Below are 17,411 nucleotides of genomic sequence, written 5' to 3' on the forward strand. Positions count from 1 at the left end.
CAGAATAGATAGACTAGTAGCTGGTCATAAACTGAAGGATCTTGGGAAGAGCTTTGATCTGTTGTTTTATGTCTATATTGGGATAACTAGGCTTATAAGGTGAATCTCCAAAGGTAAGATAGAATCTGCCAAGATAAGATAGATATGTGATACTAGATTTTCTTGAATGGGGATAATCTAGGTTGGCTAATTATCTTATAAACACATTTTTAAGCCTATATGTATATGCAGATGCAATTGTGGACATTACTCCACAACCCATCACACTCAATCAAAGAACCGAATCAAGCAATTATCATAAGAACAAACATTCAAGCCTATACTGTTGGATCTTTTATGGGCTTGGCCCATTTATTGAAGAAACTCTATGGTGTGTAATGGTGGAGAATACTAATAGTACCATATTGGAAGTCCAAGGATCTTTTGGCTTGACTTATATGGTGAGAATTATTCCACCTAACTTGAGAAGTCAAGAAACAGACAAGGGTGTGCCACACGCGCGCGCGCCGCCACCTCCGCCGGCCGGGCTCTAGCCGGGCGTGGCGAGGTGTGGCAAGGCGAGGCAGGCAGGAGAGCGCGGGCGTGGTGTGGTTGTGTTAATTTTTAGCACTCATTAACCGCGGGAGTGGCGTGGCGAGGCGAGGCGAGGCGAGGCAGGCAGGAGAGCGGGCGTGGTGTGGTTGTGTTAATTTTTAGCACTCATTAACCGTGGGAGTTTCAACTCCGGGTTAAACCTTTCAGTTGCCTGTCTCTTCGTCAGCTGCATGCGAGACCTTTGTCCTTCAGCTGCCAGTCTCCTGGCGTGCTGCATGCGACCCTTCTCCTTCAGCTTCCCTCTGCGAGAGGTTAAGTAGAGGAGAACCCCTGTCACTTGGTACACGAGAACAGAACCATTTCAGAGTCACAACCCAACCGTAAGTGAGGGTATTCCCATCTCGTGACTCTGCGCGCACACAACAGCGAGAGGGCAGGTGCCTCTGAAGCCCTTGCCGTTCGAGACCTTGCACGGGGGATCGACAATTCGGTTTTTAGGAAGCGTCTATGTGACTGCCCAAAACATCTTCTTCTTCCTGGCGACATGACAAGAGAAGCTGGACAAGGATCTGGATGCTCAGAGCGCATGGGAGGGTATGATCAATTTATCTCCTTACTGTTTTGCATTCTGCAGATTATATATGTTTCATATATTCATATCTGTTGGTTCATATGTAGCCATGAATTCATCTTATATGTTCTGTCATATTATAATATGTTATATCTGTTTGTTTTAATTTTACAGTCATGTTGTTTATGTTGCTATCTGTTTATTTTCAGTTGTTCCATCATAATACATGTACCATGTTTATATGCTTATTATATTTATATGATTCATATGCTTTATGTTCTCATGATCCATATTGTTATGGATATATTTGAGATCACGATTTCTATGGTTAATTATCTTTTATATGTCATCATCATAATGTTAATTTATGGAATTAAAATGATATGGAAAATGCTTATATTTCTAACAATCCAAAAACCTAATGTTAGACATTTTTCTGTCAGAGGTTTTGCTGTTGTGCTAAAGCCTGATCCTTTTGATGGTAAAAACTTCTTGATATGGAAAGCTAAGATGGAATTGTGGCTTACTGCAATGTCTTGTTTTCATGCCGCCAAGGGCAAGCCTGTCAACTTACCTCCTGAGGATGAGGCTAAGTTTAAGGCTGAAGACAACCTCTTTCGAGGAGCAGTAATTAGCACACTTGATACAAAATTCCAGAAAAACTATATTATCCTTCCTACAGGGAAAGAGCTGTGGGATGCACTTGTTGGAAAATTTGGAGTTACCGACGCTGGTAGCGAGCTGTATCTCATGGAGCAGCTGTATGACTACAAGATGGTTGAGAACCGATCTGTAGTGGAACAGGCTCATGAGTTCCAGGCACTAGCTAAGGAACTCAAACTTTTTCCTTGTACTTTGCCTGACAAGTTTGTGGCTGACAGTATAATCGCCAAGTTGCCACCTTCTTGGAAGGACTTTGCTACCTCTCTCAAACATAAGAGACAAGAGTTCAATGTGGAAGAGCTCATTGGTACTCTTGATGTTGAGGAAAGGGCTAGAACAAAGGATAGCAGAAAAGGTGTGGAGACCTCTACTGCTAATGTGGTGCAGAAGAGAAACTTCCGCAAGTTCAACAAGAAGAAAAACTAGAACAAACAAGAGAGCGCAAATAAACCTGTTCAAACAGCACCATTTAAAAAGAAGAACAACAACAAGGGAAAGGGAGGATGCTTTGTCTGTGGCAGTGATCAACATTGGGCAAGAGAGTGCCCTGATCGCAAGTTCACACAGGACAAGAAATCATCTAATATTGTAACCATTGAAACTGGAGATGGAACATCTGGGTATGGTAATTCATTACCATTTGTTGTTTCAGTTTGTAATTCACCTGAGTGGTGGATGGATAGTGGTGCAAACATTCATGTGTGTGTTGATGCCTCTATGTTCACTTCCTACCAGGTCGGGAGGTCTGGCGCCTTGTTAATGGGAAATGGATCGCGTGCTCATGTTCTTGGTGTTGGTACGGTCATTCTGAAGTTTACTTCAGGAAATACGGTGCCATTGAAGAGCGTGCAGCATGTGCCCTCTATCAAGAAGAATCTCGTTAGTGCTTCTATGCTATGCCGAGATGGATACAAAGTGTTCTTGAGTCAAATAAATGTGTTGTGTCGAAACATGGTATTTTTGTTGGTAAAGGATATGACTGCGGAGGTTTGTTCCGCTTATCACTACATGATGTGTGTAATAAAATGGTGAATTCTGTTAATTTTTTAATGAGTCAGATTTATGGCATTCATGTTTTTGTCATGCAAGTTTTGGCTGTCTTATGCGGTTAGCAAATCTAAATCTAATTCCTAAATTTAACTTGGTCAAAAAGTCTAAGTGCCATGTGTGTGTTGAATCAAAACAACCTCGCAAGCCTCACAAGGCTGCTGAGGCGAGGAATTTGGCACCTCTAGAACTTGTTCATTCTGATCTGTGCGAGATGAATGGAATTTTGACAAAAGGTGGTAAAAGATACTTTCTCACTTCTATAGATGACTCCACCAGATTTTGCTATGTGTATCTCTTAAAAACAAAATATGAAGCGTTCAATTATTTTAAGACCTATAAAGCTGAAGTTGAGAACCAACTTGAGAGCACTACACGACGGTTCACTTACAGCGACCTACGGTTGGTTGCTAAAACGGCCTTCAGCGACCTACGGTTGGTCGCTAAAAACTTTTAGCGACCCATAAGGATGGTCGCTGTAAGTGCCGTCGCTAAAGGCTTTAGCGACCGACCGTCTGTTGCTAATATTGTACATTTAGCGACCAATCGTGGGTTGCTGTACTATAGATTTAGCAACCAACCGTAAGTCGTCATACTATACATTTAGCAACTAACAGAAAGTCGCCCTTTTACAGTTGTTATTAATAATAATATACATTTAATTAAGCAGCACAAATCACTGATTTTTATACACAAATCATAAAGATATACACAGTTAATCAGTATACCACAGCCATAGATCCATCACATAAACACAAAAGCACCACAATTATATATTCACAAAAGCATCACAATTATAATATCATTCACGACTAGATCATTTACAGATAGCTAGCTAGATCATTCACAAAAGCTCCAGAGATGATCAGTCACAAAAGCACCACAACGACATCACTCCAGCTTGAAGCAGTTCAAAAGCCCACAACTACATCACTAATATTTCATATCACTCCAGCTATTGTTCAAAAGCCCACAACTACATCACTCTAGCTGCTCCAGAGTTGATCAGTCACAAAAGCACCAAAGCTACACTAATGCTTCAAGCAGTTCAAAAGCCTTCAGACAACCACTCCAGCTTCTTGTATCCTCCTGTTTTAAGGTACAAGCTTTCTTTGTCCAAAACACCCTAGAAAAAAGTACATCAAATTAGTATATTGTTGCTACATTTGCAAATAAAAATACAGTTTTGATGCCTTATCTACCTCCACTAGACGGTGTTGCAGCCTTATGCACCAACTTCCAAGCTCATTTAAAGACCCCTCCAAATAGTCCATATTATTATACTGATTCTTCAATATGACATCCCCGATGCATATGATACATCCAAGGAATAGGGAAACTTTTGAACCATCAAGAATAAATCATTTTACTAGGGAACATTTAAAAGAATTGACGGTTGAGGATCATTTCACAGAAGGATGTTTTGCACACACAAAAAAGGATGTGTTGTCTTTCAGGCTTTTTCCATAATTCAAGAAGCACACACGTGAATAACAAAATTGAGGCCTTGAAAATTGCAGGAAAAACAAACTCAAAGTTACCTGCTCACACTCTATGAGTTTCTGTTGAGCACCATCAAAATCATAGTTAACATATAAGCATTCCAGAAATTCAGTTACGGGATCCTTGTAGCTATGGTGCTCCTGTTGAATGACCTTAATCAACTCTTTAAGCATATTCCTTCTCCTTTTGTTGACAACAACTGCAGTAGCTAGATACCTAATAAGATGGTGTGCATTTGTCTGTATAGCATTCAAGTACCTGCAAAGGAAACAAGTGAATGTAAATTTACTAGTATATTCTAAGCATACATAATCTTAAAGACTGCAACACGAAACAAGTGAATGTAAATGAATCTACAGTAGCATTGGCGTCTTTAATATCACCTTTAGCAAGAAAAGCCGATACGCACGCTGTTGAACAGTACCACCACTCTTCAAACCTTGAGCAGATAAAGCCTAAAACGATGTAAATGCATCAACAGAACTCATCAGACAAGAAACCGATGTACAGTCAATGATAAGTGACAAGAAAATAATGCTTGGTAACAACATAATGTTTTAAGATCAAACCTGTTTTAATTTTTCTAGGCCAAGCTCAACAAGTTCTTCAACTGTGCTGTAGTAATCAAGATCTATTTTAGACCTTTTTTCTGCGCCTTTATTTCCCCATCCAGGTATTTCTCCATTGGCCCATCGTTCCTCGAATTCACTCTCCAGCTGTACAAATGTACGCCCGTTAGAATGTTAGTTATAAGTATTTAGTCATAAATATGCTCTATACTATTGAACAAACTACTGCCAAAACACTATTATTAGCAGCTCCTGAATATGCAACGTTAACTATTAGGAAAAGGACCACACAGTGGTGAAAATAAAAAAAAAAGAATATATCATTGAATGATTGCCAAGTTATTGATCATTCTCCAACACAGTTTCAATAATTGCCTAAACCTTACCATCGACACCACCAAAATCCCACAAGAGAAATCAAACAATCCTGCAGAAATTAAAGTACACGTATCACAATGGATATATCCTCAACCTCAAGACTACTGCATTGAAAAGAAAAGAAAGGGCACTGACAGACTCTAAAAGGTTTTTAGCAGAACCCTATGGATGAACATAGGTTAAACAAAAGACTAACATGTCACAAACAATTACAAAAATATGTATCCTGGTAAACTGCAATAATTTTAAAGGGTGAATAGTCAGTCATATAAGTATCAATCATCAGAAAAAATCATGCAAGTAACATGTTACTCAGATTAAACGTCATATGGATCATGATAAAAAGACACACAAAATATGCATTAAATCACTAGAAAAACAATAATACCTTTCATAACTCATTTGGTTGTTTATTATTTCCGTCTGCATTAAATCACTAGAAAAACAATAATACATTTCATAACTCATTTGGCTGTTTATTATTTTCGTCTCAATATTCACCCACTCTACTGACCATATATCCCTCTCCCTCAATAAATATTTGAACTTTTTTTATTAAGTTCTTGAGTTCTCATGTGTTCTCTGTTTTTTTATGTTTGCTAATTAGAATGCGCTCAAAAGGAAGGTTTAATTTATTCAGATGCGAGGTAAACTGTTACCATGTAAATGACAAGTGGTTATAACTTTGAACAATCCCAGTCTAACCTTATTTGTCCTGTTATCCCACCAGTCAAGAGGATTAGCAAAGAACACTTGCAATTACCTTGCAATTTTAGATTCTATTGGGAGTACCACAAAACGGAATATATAAAGTTAAGTTCATTACCTTGCAATTTAGTTTCTGTTGGGAGTACCACCGAACTAGCAAGTCAATGGAAGAATTAGCTCTCCCTTTGATTCCTATCCTAGCCAAAACTTTTGCAGAGTTATGGATACAGGAAACACTTGCATAGAAGCTTGCAAGCCAACTTACCTTGATTCTCATTCTCACCGCATTTGTTTTCTCTACTGTTGTCCCTTGTACTATTTGCAGTTGTAGCTAGGGCCATTACATACTACTAACACGAATTTTTGCATGTACAGGGCTACAGGCAGTGGATGCAAGTGATATGTGCCAGTCTAAGAACTTGCATAAGCTATATTTAGCTAAGCTATATTTAGCTAGTTTAAGTTCAGAGTAATTAACCAAGCATGGAATTAGGAGTCTACTGCTAGTTAATAAATAATTAAAAGCACATATCAAATACAAATCAAACATAAGCAGTCAAGAGGTTAGCTGTCCAGACAACTCTACTGATTTTTTTAAAAAGTGGAACAAGTCATCACAAATTATGAAACCTTTGAACAGTGTGCCCTCAGAATGGTACTTCTCAGGGAAACTTGCTCATTTAAGTCATATATAGTTATCACACTTAACCATCACTTTGTCCCATAAAGTAGAATTAAGAGAACTACAATACCTGAGCTCTTCCCAGAGCAAACGTTGGAATTAGAACTTTACCTCCACCAGAAACACATTTATGTACCTAGAGGAAACATATACTCAGTTATGCTTTGGAAGTAAAATCAACTGTGTACACTTCAGAAGATTGGTTTAATACAGTCAGAGTGCATCTTCTTGGACAAAAACATCAGGAATAAAAAATATAGATACACTTAGTGAACTGTGTTGTGTGCCCAAATAATATTAAGCACATACGATCCAAAACCTAGAAAATAGAGTAGTACACCATCGGAAAAGCATTGATTACGAAAATCTACAAATATATACACTGCAGGTTGCAGCAAAGTTCAGATTTTCATACCGCTTTTAAAAACTCCCTCTCTCGGGCAGGCTATATCTCACAAAACTACTACTTGCGTGAGCAACCATTATTGAAAACTAAAATTTAATTTTGTAACAGATTAAACCTCAACTACACATTAATCATGCGTGTGAGATTGGAAACTTCAAGAACACAGACTTAATAATCATGCATGGAGGAAATATGGCACACATGGGACTACATTTCAGGATTCATGGCAGATCAGTGCAAGAAGTCAGAACAATCCAATGTTAAACTTATCTATAAAATTAAGCGGTTTGACATTACATCAAACACAAGGCATGCAGGGACAGTGAGGTCTCACCGGGGTTTGACGACACCGCAACCGGGCTGCCCAAAAAACCCACGGAGCCGACGACGTGCTGCTCGACCACTACCAAGGCGCTGTTGCCGGCTTCAAATGAGGAGAGGGCACCGAGCTGGTCCCTAGCGAGCAACAAAAGGGAGCTGGGGCATCCATGGCTGGAGGGTAGGGGGATGGAGGGTTGGCGTCCAGAACATGGGGCGAACTGCAGGTGGAGGAGCAGAGGAGGCGCGGAGTTGCAGAGATGAGGGAGAGAGGAGCAGCAGCCATGGGGTGGCGACCTGTGAGCTACGACGAGGGAGGAGCTCAAGCAGAGCCGGTGGCGCGCTGGCGCGGAGAAAACATGGGGACAGCGCCACGACACAGGAGCGTGCGGGATCCGGCGAGGCCACGACCTGGGCGACCTGCAGAGATGCGGGAGAGAGGAGCAAAGATGAGGTTGGCGCCAGCGTTCAAGAGCAGCGGCTGGTGGAGCTCAGCGCCGTGGAGGAGCAGAGAGCACCATGGTTGGGGGAGACGCCATGGGGGAGCTCGGCCAGGGGCTTTGGCGGTTGAGTTTGGTACCATGGGCGGCGGCGTGCAGGAGAGGCTGAGTAGGGAGAGATGGAGATGGGCGCTGCGCCTCGCCGCCTGGCGGCCTGGCGGGTGGGGGCCTGGGCATGGCCGGTTGGCCTAGGGTTATCGGCGTAGTGTGGGCTGGAATAGGATTTCGTTTGTTTAGTAGGCCTTTAGATGGGCTTTGGTGAGTAAATAAGAAACACAAAAATCACGTACCCCTATAGCGACTCACCATCAGTCACACCTTTACCTCTATAGCGACCGACCATAAGTCGTTAAATTTTTAGACTTTTAGCGACCCACAGACCGTCGCTATAAACGCATTTAGCGACCAACCGTCGGTCCATAACTTTTAGCGACCAACTGTCGGTCCCTAATAAGGGTCGCTAAAGATCAACCATCGTGTAGTGGAGGAAAATAAAACGGTTAAAGTCCGATCGAGGTGGAGAATATTTCTCTAATGTGTTCGATGAGTTCTGCGTGGAACATGGTATTATTCATGAGAGGACACCGCCATTCTCACCACAATCCAATGGGATTGCTGAAAGGAAAAAACCGCACCCTAACAGATTTGGTGAATGCCATGTTGAGTACAGCGTGATTATCCAAGGCATGGTGGGGTGAGGCGATTTTGACGGCATGTCATGTCCTGAATAGAGTTCCAACAAAGAACAAAGAGATCACACCATTTGAGGAATGTGAAAAGAGAAGATTAAATCTCTCATATTTGCGCACTTGGGGTTGCTTGGCTAAAGTGATTGTGCCAATCAACAAAAAGCGTAAACTTGGGCCTAAAACTGTTGATTGTATATTCCTTGGGTACTCTATTCACAGCACTGGGTATAGGTTCTTAATTATAAAATCGGATGTGCCTGATATGTATGTTGATACTATCATGGAATCAAGAGACGCAAAATTCTTTGAGAATGAGTTTCCCATGAAGAATACACCTAGTGATATAAGTCATGAGACTATAATTCCCCATGAGCACGAACTGTCTATTCCTATAGATCATGCTGAGGATTTTCACGTGCACATCCCTGAGGAGGATGACACTATAGTCACTCGAAAGAGCAAGAGACAGAGGGTTGCAAAATTCTTTGGTAATGACTTTATAGTGTACCTTGTGGAAGACACACCAACTACCATTAGTGAGGCATATTCCTCTCCTGATTCTGACTTATGGAAGGAAGCAGTAAGGAGTGAGATGGAATCTATTATGTCTAATGGAACTTGGGAGGTTGTTGACCGTCCCTATGGTTGTCAACCTATAGGCTGCAAATGGATCTTCAAGAAAAAGCTTAGGCCTGATGGTACAATCGAGAGGTACAAGGCAAGGCTTGTGGCCAAAGGATATACCCAAAAAGAGGGTGAATATTTCTTTGATACCTACTCACCAGTGTCTCGATTGACTATGATTCGCACATTAATAGCTGTGACAGCCTCTTATGGTCTTATCATTCATCAGATGGATGTTAAGACAACTTTTCTAAATGGAGAGTTGGATGAGGAGATCTACATGGATCAGCTAGAAGGGTTCATTGTGGATGGTCAAGAGAACAAGGTGTGCAGGTTGATAAAATCATTGTATGGCCTAAAACAGGCACCTAAACAATGGCATGAAAAGTTTGATAATACTCTAAGAGCTGCTGGTTTTGCTGTAAATGAATCTGACACATGTGTATATTATCGGTATGGTGGGGGTGAGTCTGTTATGCTGTGCCTTTATGTTGATGACATCCTGATCTATGGATCAAATCTCAATGTGATTGAGGAAGTTAAAAATCTTCTATCAATCAATTTCGAAATGAAAGATTTGGGAGAAGCTGATGTCATTCTAAACATCAAGCTTGTTAGAGAAGGTGATGGTGGGGTAACTCTGTTACAATCTCACTATGTGGAAAAGGTATTGAGTCGCTTTGGTTTTAGTGACTGTGATCCTGCTCCAACACCTTATGACCCTAGCATGCTATTGAGAATGAATCGGAGAATAGCAAGGGATCAATTGACATACTCCCAGATCATTGGCTCGCTCATGTACCTTGCAAGTGCAACAAGGCCAGATATCTCTTATGATGTGAGTAAGCTGAGTTGGTTTGTGTTGAAACCAGGAGATGATCACTGGCGTGCTCTTGAGAGAGTGTTGCGGTATTTGAAAGGTACTATGACATATGGTATTCATTATACTGGAAACCCAAAAGTGCTGGAAGGCTATTGTGATGCCAACTGGATTTCTGATGCTGATGAGCTTTATGCCACAAGCGGATATGTGATTCTGTTTGGAGGTGGTGCTGTTTCCTGGAAGTCTTGCAAGCAGACTATCTTAACGAAGTCTACAATGGAAGCAGAACTTGCAGCATTAGACACTGCTGGGGCTGAGGCCGAGTGGCTTCGTGATTTCCTATTGGATTTACCGGTAGTTGAAAAACCGATACCGGCTATTTCCATGAACTGTGACAACCAAACGGTGATTACAAAGGTTAACAGTTCTAGGAATAACATGAAGTCTACAAGGCATGTTAAGAGGAGATTGAAACCTGTCAGAAAGCTAAAAAACTCCGGAGTTATAACGGTGGATTATGTCCACACATCGAATAATCTGGCAGATCAATTCACTAAGGGTCTATCATGCAATGTGATAGAAAGTGCATCGAGGGAAATGGGTATGAGACCCATGTGAAATCTACTCTAGTGGTAACCTGCTCTATGTGATCGGAGATCCCGTGAAGTAGAGTGGAGAAACAAGCTAGGAGTAGATTGTGAGGAAAGATCCCTTCTTTAACTCATTTCTGATGCACATCTTTCCTATCTGTAAGGCAGGATGGTATTTACCTTAATGTATTCCAAGAGTCTTATAAAAGTGAGATGTTGTCCTACAGAACATCTTTTGAGGAATACACCTATATGAGTCAGACTGCTGGTCACAGTCTATGGGACTTGGGTAATCCCTAAATACTCATGAAAGGCACTGAAGTGTGACTTATATGCTTCTAAACAGCGAGAATACCCTTTTGCAGCCTAGTATCAGCAAAGGATTTGAGTGAATCTCACTTCGCACAAAACTGTCAATTCAAGGCTTAGTCCATTGTTCAGTTGTGAATGGGTGAAACTCTTATTCTAGATGGATGTTCAACTTAACAGTCTCCATCAAAACACTGGTATATCAAAGGATTGTGATTCTGATACTTCATCATTACAAACCCTAGAGTTTGGTGGGGATTGTTGGATCTTTTATGGGCTTGGCCCATTTATTGAATAAACTCTATGGTGTGTAATGGTGGAGAATACCAATAGTACCATATTGGAAGTCCAAGGGTCTTTTGGCTTAACTTATATGGTGGGAATTATTCCACCTAACTTGAGAAGTCAAGAAACAAACAAGGGTGTGCCACACGCGCGCGCGCGCCGCCGCCGCCGCCGGCCGGGCCGGGCTCGGGCCGGGCGTGGCGTGGCGAGGCAGGTAGGCAGGCGAGCGGGCGTGGTGTGGTTGTGTTAATTTTTTGCACTCATTAACCGTGGGAGTTTCAACTCCGGGTTAAACCTTTCAGTTGCATGTCTCTTCATCAGCTGCATGCGAGACCTTTGTCCTTCAGCTGCCAGTCTCCTGGCGTGCCGCATGCGACCCTTCTCCTTCAGCTTCCCTCTGCGAGAGGTTAAGTAGAGGAGAACCCCTAGCACATGGTACACGAGAACAGAACCATTTCAGAGTCACAGCCCAGCCGTATGTGAGGGTATTCCCATCTCGTGACTCTGCGCGCAAAGAGTAGCGAGAGGGCAGGTGCCTCCGAAGCCCTTGTCGTTCGAGACCTTGCACGGGGGATTGGCAATTAGGTTTTTGGGGAGCATCTACGCGACTGCCCAAAACATCTTCTTCTTCCTGGCGACATGACAAGAGAAGCTGGACAAGGATCTGGATCCTTAGAGCGCATGGGAGGGTATGATCAATTTATCTCCTTACTGTTTTGCATTCTGCAGATTATATATGTTTCATATATTCATATATGTTGTTTCATATGTAGCCATGAATTTATTTTATCTGTTCTGTCATATTATAATATGTTATATCTGTTTGTTTTAATTTTAAAGTCCTGTTGTTTATGTTGCTATCTGTTTATTTTCAGTTGTTCCATCATAATACATGTACCATGTTTATATGCTTATTATATTTATATGATTCATATGCTTTATGTTCTCATGATCCATATTGTTATGGATATATTTGAGATCACGATTTCTATGGTTAATTATCTTTTATATGTCATCATCATAATGTTAATTTATGGAATTAAAATGATATGGAATAGACATTTTCCATATCATTTTAATTCCATAAATTAACATTATGATGATGACATATAAATATACATACTAAAAAATAGTTTTGATTTGGTTCTTAAGATTAGGTTTCCTATTCCTAAATGTCACTTTAGGTACAGGATTTCAAAGTGTGGAATCCACTTTTGTTTGTAGAAGAGGAAAGGTAAGAGTAATTAGAGTAAGCAGCAATAGATGAGAAAAGATTAAGGTAAGTTTAGAAAGAATCAGAGTAGCAAAGGTAAATAGGTAATGGGTTTGTCCAGTTCTATCTAGGTTATGTCCTATTGAAAGTCGCCTAGAGGGGGGGTGAATAGGGCGAAACTGAAATTCTCAAAAATAATCACAACTACAAGCCGGGTTAGCGTTAGAAATATAATAGAGTCCGCGAGAGAGGGCGCAAAACAAATCGCAAGAGAATAATGAAGCGAGACACGCGGATTTGTTTTACCGAGGTTCGGTTCTCTCAAACCTACTCCCCGTTGAGGAGGCCACAAAGGCCGGGTCTCTTTCAACCCTTCCCTCTCTCAAACGGTCCCTCGGACCGAGTGAGCTTTCTCTTCTCAAATCAACCGGGAGCAAAACCTCCCCGCAAGGACCACCACACAATTGGTGTCTCTTGCCTCGGTTACAAGTGAGTATTGAACACAAGAAAGAATGAAAGAGAGAAAGCAATCCAAGCGCAAGAGCTCAAATGAACACGGCAAATCACTCTCACTAGTCACTAAGGCTTTGTGTGGAGTTGGAGAGGATTTGATCAATTTGGGTGTGTCTAGAATTGAATTCCTAGCTCTTGTAAGTGGTTGAGAAGTGGAAAACTTGGATAAAATGAATGGTGGGGTGGTTGGGGTATTTATAGTCCCAACCACCAAACTTGACCGTTGGTGGAGGCTGTCTGTTCGATGGCGCACCGGACAGTCCGGTGCACACCGGACATGTCCGGTGCCCCAGCCACGTCACCAGTGCCGTTGGAATCTGACCGTTGGAGTTCTGACTTCTGGGCCCGCCTCGATGTCCGGTGGCGCACCGGACATGAACTGTTTAGTGTCCGGTGCGCCGGTATGGGCGCGCCTGCCTTCTGCGCGCGCTGCGCGCGCATTTAATGCGTTGCAGGTAGCCGTTGGCACGAAGTAGCCGTTGCTCCGAGGATGCACCGGACAGTCCGGTGCACACCAGACATGTCCGGTGAATTATAGTGGAGCAGCCTTCGTGAAATCCCGAGGCTGGCGAGTTCCGGAGCAGCGTCTTCGTTGGAGCACCGGACACTGTCCGGTGTACACCGGACAGTCCGGTGAATTATAGTGCGCCGGTTCTGGATTTTCCCGAAGGTGACGAGTTGGAGTTGGAGTCCTCTGGTGCACCGGACACTGTCCGGTGGCACACCGGACAGTCCGGTGCGCCAGACCAGAGGAGCCTTCGGTTGCTCCTTTGCTCTTTTGTTGAACTCAATACTTGGTCTTTTTATTGGCTAAGTGTGAACCTTTTGCACCTGTATAACTTATACACTAGAATAAGCTAGTTAGTCGAAAGATTTGTGTTGGGCAATTCAACCACCAAAATTATATAGGAACTAGGTGTAAGCCTAATTCCCTTTCAATCTCCCCCTTTTTGGTGATTGATGCCAACTCAAACCAAAGCAAATATAGAAGTGCATAATTGAACTAGTTTGCATAATATAAGTGCAAAGGTTGCTTGGAATTGAGCCAATATAAATACTTACAAGATATGCATGGATTGTTTCTTCATCTTTAACATTTTGGACCATGCTTGCACCACATGTTTTGTTTTTGCAAATTCTTTTATAAATAGTCAAAGGTAAATGAATGAGAGTTTTCAAAGCATTTTCAAGATTTGAAGTTTTCTCCCCCTTGTTTCAAATGCTTTTCCTTTGACTAAACAAAACTCCCCCTCAAATAAATTCTCCTCTTAGTGTTCAAGAGGGTTTTAAGATATCAAGTTTTGAAAATACTACTTGCTCCCCCTTTTAGAATATAAAGAGATACCAATTTTGAATTTTTCATCTAATTGAAAACCTCCAAATTTTTAAAATTAGGTGGTGGTGCGGTCCTTTTGCTTTGGGCTCATATTTTCTCCCCCTTTGGCATGAATCGCCAAAAACGGAATCATTAGAGCCCTTTGAAATGCTCGGAGTGAAGGCGAAGGATGAGTAGTAGAGTGGAGTGGAAGCCTTTGTCTTCGCTGAAGACTCCAATTTCCTTTCAATATACCTATGACTTGGTTTCAAATATACTTGAAAACACATTAGTCATAGCATATATAAAAGAGACATGATCAAAGGTATATTTGTGTGCTATGTGTGCAAATTAGCAAAAGAAATTCCTAGAATCAAGAATATTTAGCTCATGCCTAAGTCTGGTAAAAGATTGTTCATCAAGTGGCTTGGTAAAAATATCGGCTAATTGATCTTTAGTGTTGATGTAAGAAATCTCGATATCCCCCTTTTGTTGGTGATCCCGAAGAAAATGATACCGAATGGCTATGTGTTTAGTGCGGCTATGCTCAACGGGATTATCCGCCATGCGGATTGCACTCTCATTATCACATAGAAGAGGAACTTTGGTTAGTTTGTAACCGTAGTCCCGCAGGGTTTGCCTCATCCAAAGCAATTGCGCGCAACAATGGCCTGCGGCAATATACTCGGCTTCGGCGGTAGAAAGAGCGACCGAATTTTGCTTCTTTGAAGCCCAAGACACCAAGGATCTTCCCAAGAACTGGCAAGTCCCCGATGTGCTCTTCCTATTAATCTTACACCCCGCCCAATCGGCATCCGAATAACCAATCAAATCAAAAGTGGATCCCCGAGGGTACCAAAGCCCAAACTTAGGAGTATAAGCCAAATATCTCAAGATTCGTTTTACGGCCGTAAGGTGTGATTCCTTAGGGTCGGCTTGGAATCTTGCACACATGCATACGGAAAGCATAATGTCCGGTCGAGATGCACATAAATAAAGCAATGAACCAATCATCGACCGATATACCTTTTGATCCACGGACTTACCTCCCGTGTCGAGGTCGAGATGCCCATTTGTTCCCATGGGAGTCTTGATGGGCTTGGCATCCTTCATTCCAAACTTGCTTAGAATGTCTTGAGTATACTTGGTTTGGCTAATGAAGGTGCCCTCTTGGAGTTGCTTGACTTGGAATCCTAGAAAATACTTCAACTCCCCCATCATAGACATCTCGAATTTCTGTGTCATGATCCTACTAAATTCTTCACATGTAGATTTGTTAGTAGACCCAAATATAATATCATCAACATAAATTTGGCATACAAACAAATCATTGTCAAGAGTTTTGGTGAATAAAGTAGGATCGGCTTTGCCGACTTTGAAGCCATTAGCAATAAGGAAATCTCTAAGGCATTCATACCATGCTCTTGGGGCTTGCTTGAGCCCATAAAGCGCCTTAGAGAGCCTATAGACATGGTTAGGGTACTCACTATCTTCAAAGCCGGGAGGTTGCTCAACGTAGACCTCCTCCTTGATTGGTCCATTGAGGAAGGCACTCTTCACGTCCATTTGATAAAGCTTGAAGCCATGGTAAGTAGCATAGGCTAATAATATGCGAATTGATTCAAGCCTAGCTACGGGTGCATAGGTTTCACCAAAATCCAAACCTTCGACTTGTGAATACCCCTTGGCCACGAGTCGAGCTTTGTTCCTAGTCACCACACCATGCTCGTCTTGCTTGTTGCGGAAGACCCACTTGGTTCCTACAACATTTTGGTTAGGACGTGGAACTAAGTGCCATACCTCGTTCCTTGTGAAATTGTTGAGCTCCTCTTGCATCGCCATCACCCAATCCGAATCTTGAAGTGCTTCCTCTACCCTGTGTGGCTCAATAGAGGAAACAAAAGAGTAATGCTCACAAAAATGTGCAACCCGAGATCGAGTAGTTACCCCCTTATGAATGTCGCCGAGGATGGTGTCGACGGGGTGATCTCGTTGGATTGCTTGGTGGACTCTTGGGTGTGGCGGCCTTGGTTGTTGCTCATCCTCCTTTTCTTGATCATTCGCATCTCCCCCTTGATCGTTGTCGTCATTTTGAGGTGGCTCATCTTCTTGATCTTCTTGTTCAACATCTTGAGCCTCATCCTCAATTTGAGTTGGTGGAGATGCTTGCTGGAGGAGGATGGTTGATCTTGTGCACGTGGAGGCTCTTCGGATTCCTTAGGACACACATCCCCAATGGACATGTTCCTTAGCGCTATGCATGGAGCCTGTTCTTCACCTATCTCATCAAGATCAACTTGCTCTACTTGAGAGCCGTTAGTCTCATCAAACACAACGTCACAAGAAACTTCAACAAGTCCTGAGGACTTGTTAAAGACTCTATATGCCCTTGTGTTTGAGTCATATCCTAGTAAAAAGCCTTCTACAGTTTTAGGAGCAAATTTAGATTTTCTACCTCTTTTAACAAGTATAAAACATTTGCTACCAAAAACTCTAAAATATGAAATGTTGGGCTTTTTACCGGTTAGGAGTTCATAGGATGTCTTCATGAGGATTTGGTGTAGATATAACCGGTTGATGGCGTAGCAAGCGGTGTTGACCGCTTCGGCCCAAAACCGATCCGGTGTCTTGTACTCATCAAGCATGGTTATTGCCATGTCCAATAGAGTTCGATTCTTCCTCTCCACCACACCATTTTGTTGTGGAGTGTAGGGAGAAGAGAACTCATGCTTGATGCCCTCCTCCTCAAGGAAGCCTTCAATTTGAGAGTTCTTGAACTCCGTTCCGTTGTCGCTTCTAATTTTCTTGATCCTTAAGCCGAACTCATTTTGAGCCCGTCTCAAGAATCCTTTTAAGGTCTCTTGGGTTTGAGATTTTTCCTGCAAAAAGAACACCCAAGTGAAGCGAGAATAATCATCCACAATAACTAGACAGTACTTACTCCCGCCGATGCTTATGTAAGCGATCGGGCCGAATAGGTCCATGTGTAGGAGCTCCAGTGGCCTGTCACTAGTCATAATGTTCTTGTGTGGATGATGAGTGCCAACTTGCTTCCCGGCTTGACATGCGCTACAAATCCTGTCTTTCTCAAAATGAACATTTGTTAGTCCTAAAATGTGTTCTCTCTTTAGAAGCTTGTGAAGATTCTTCATTCCAACATGGGCTAGTCGG

At 42.1% G+C, this 17,411-nt stretch overlaps 1 long non-coding RNA gene across 1 annotated transcript; it reads right to left on the reverse strand.

Moving 5' to 3' along the window:
* Positions 1-6,445: 6,445 nt before the first annotated feature.
* Positions 6,446-7,115, reverse strand: LOC103640997 (uncharacterized). Its single transcript, XR_002265608.1, has 2 exons — positions 7,071-7,115; positions 6,446-6,791 (listed from the first exon to the last, which is right to left on the reverse strand). It is a non-coding gene; the product is annotated as an uncharacterized lncRNA (long non-coding RNA).
* Positions 7,116-17,411: the final 10,296 nt, after the last annotated feature.

This window comes from Zea mays, chromosome 10, assembly GCF_902167145.1.
Source record: "Zea mays cultivar B73 chromosome 10, Zm-B73-REFERENCE-NAM-5.0, whole genome shotgun sequence".
Classification (NCBI taxonomy): domain Eukaryota; kingdom Viridiplantae; phylum Streptophyta; class Magnoliopsida; order Poales; family Poaceae; genus Zea; species Zea mays.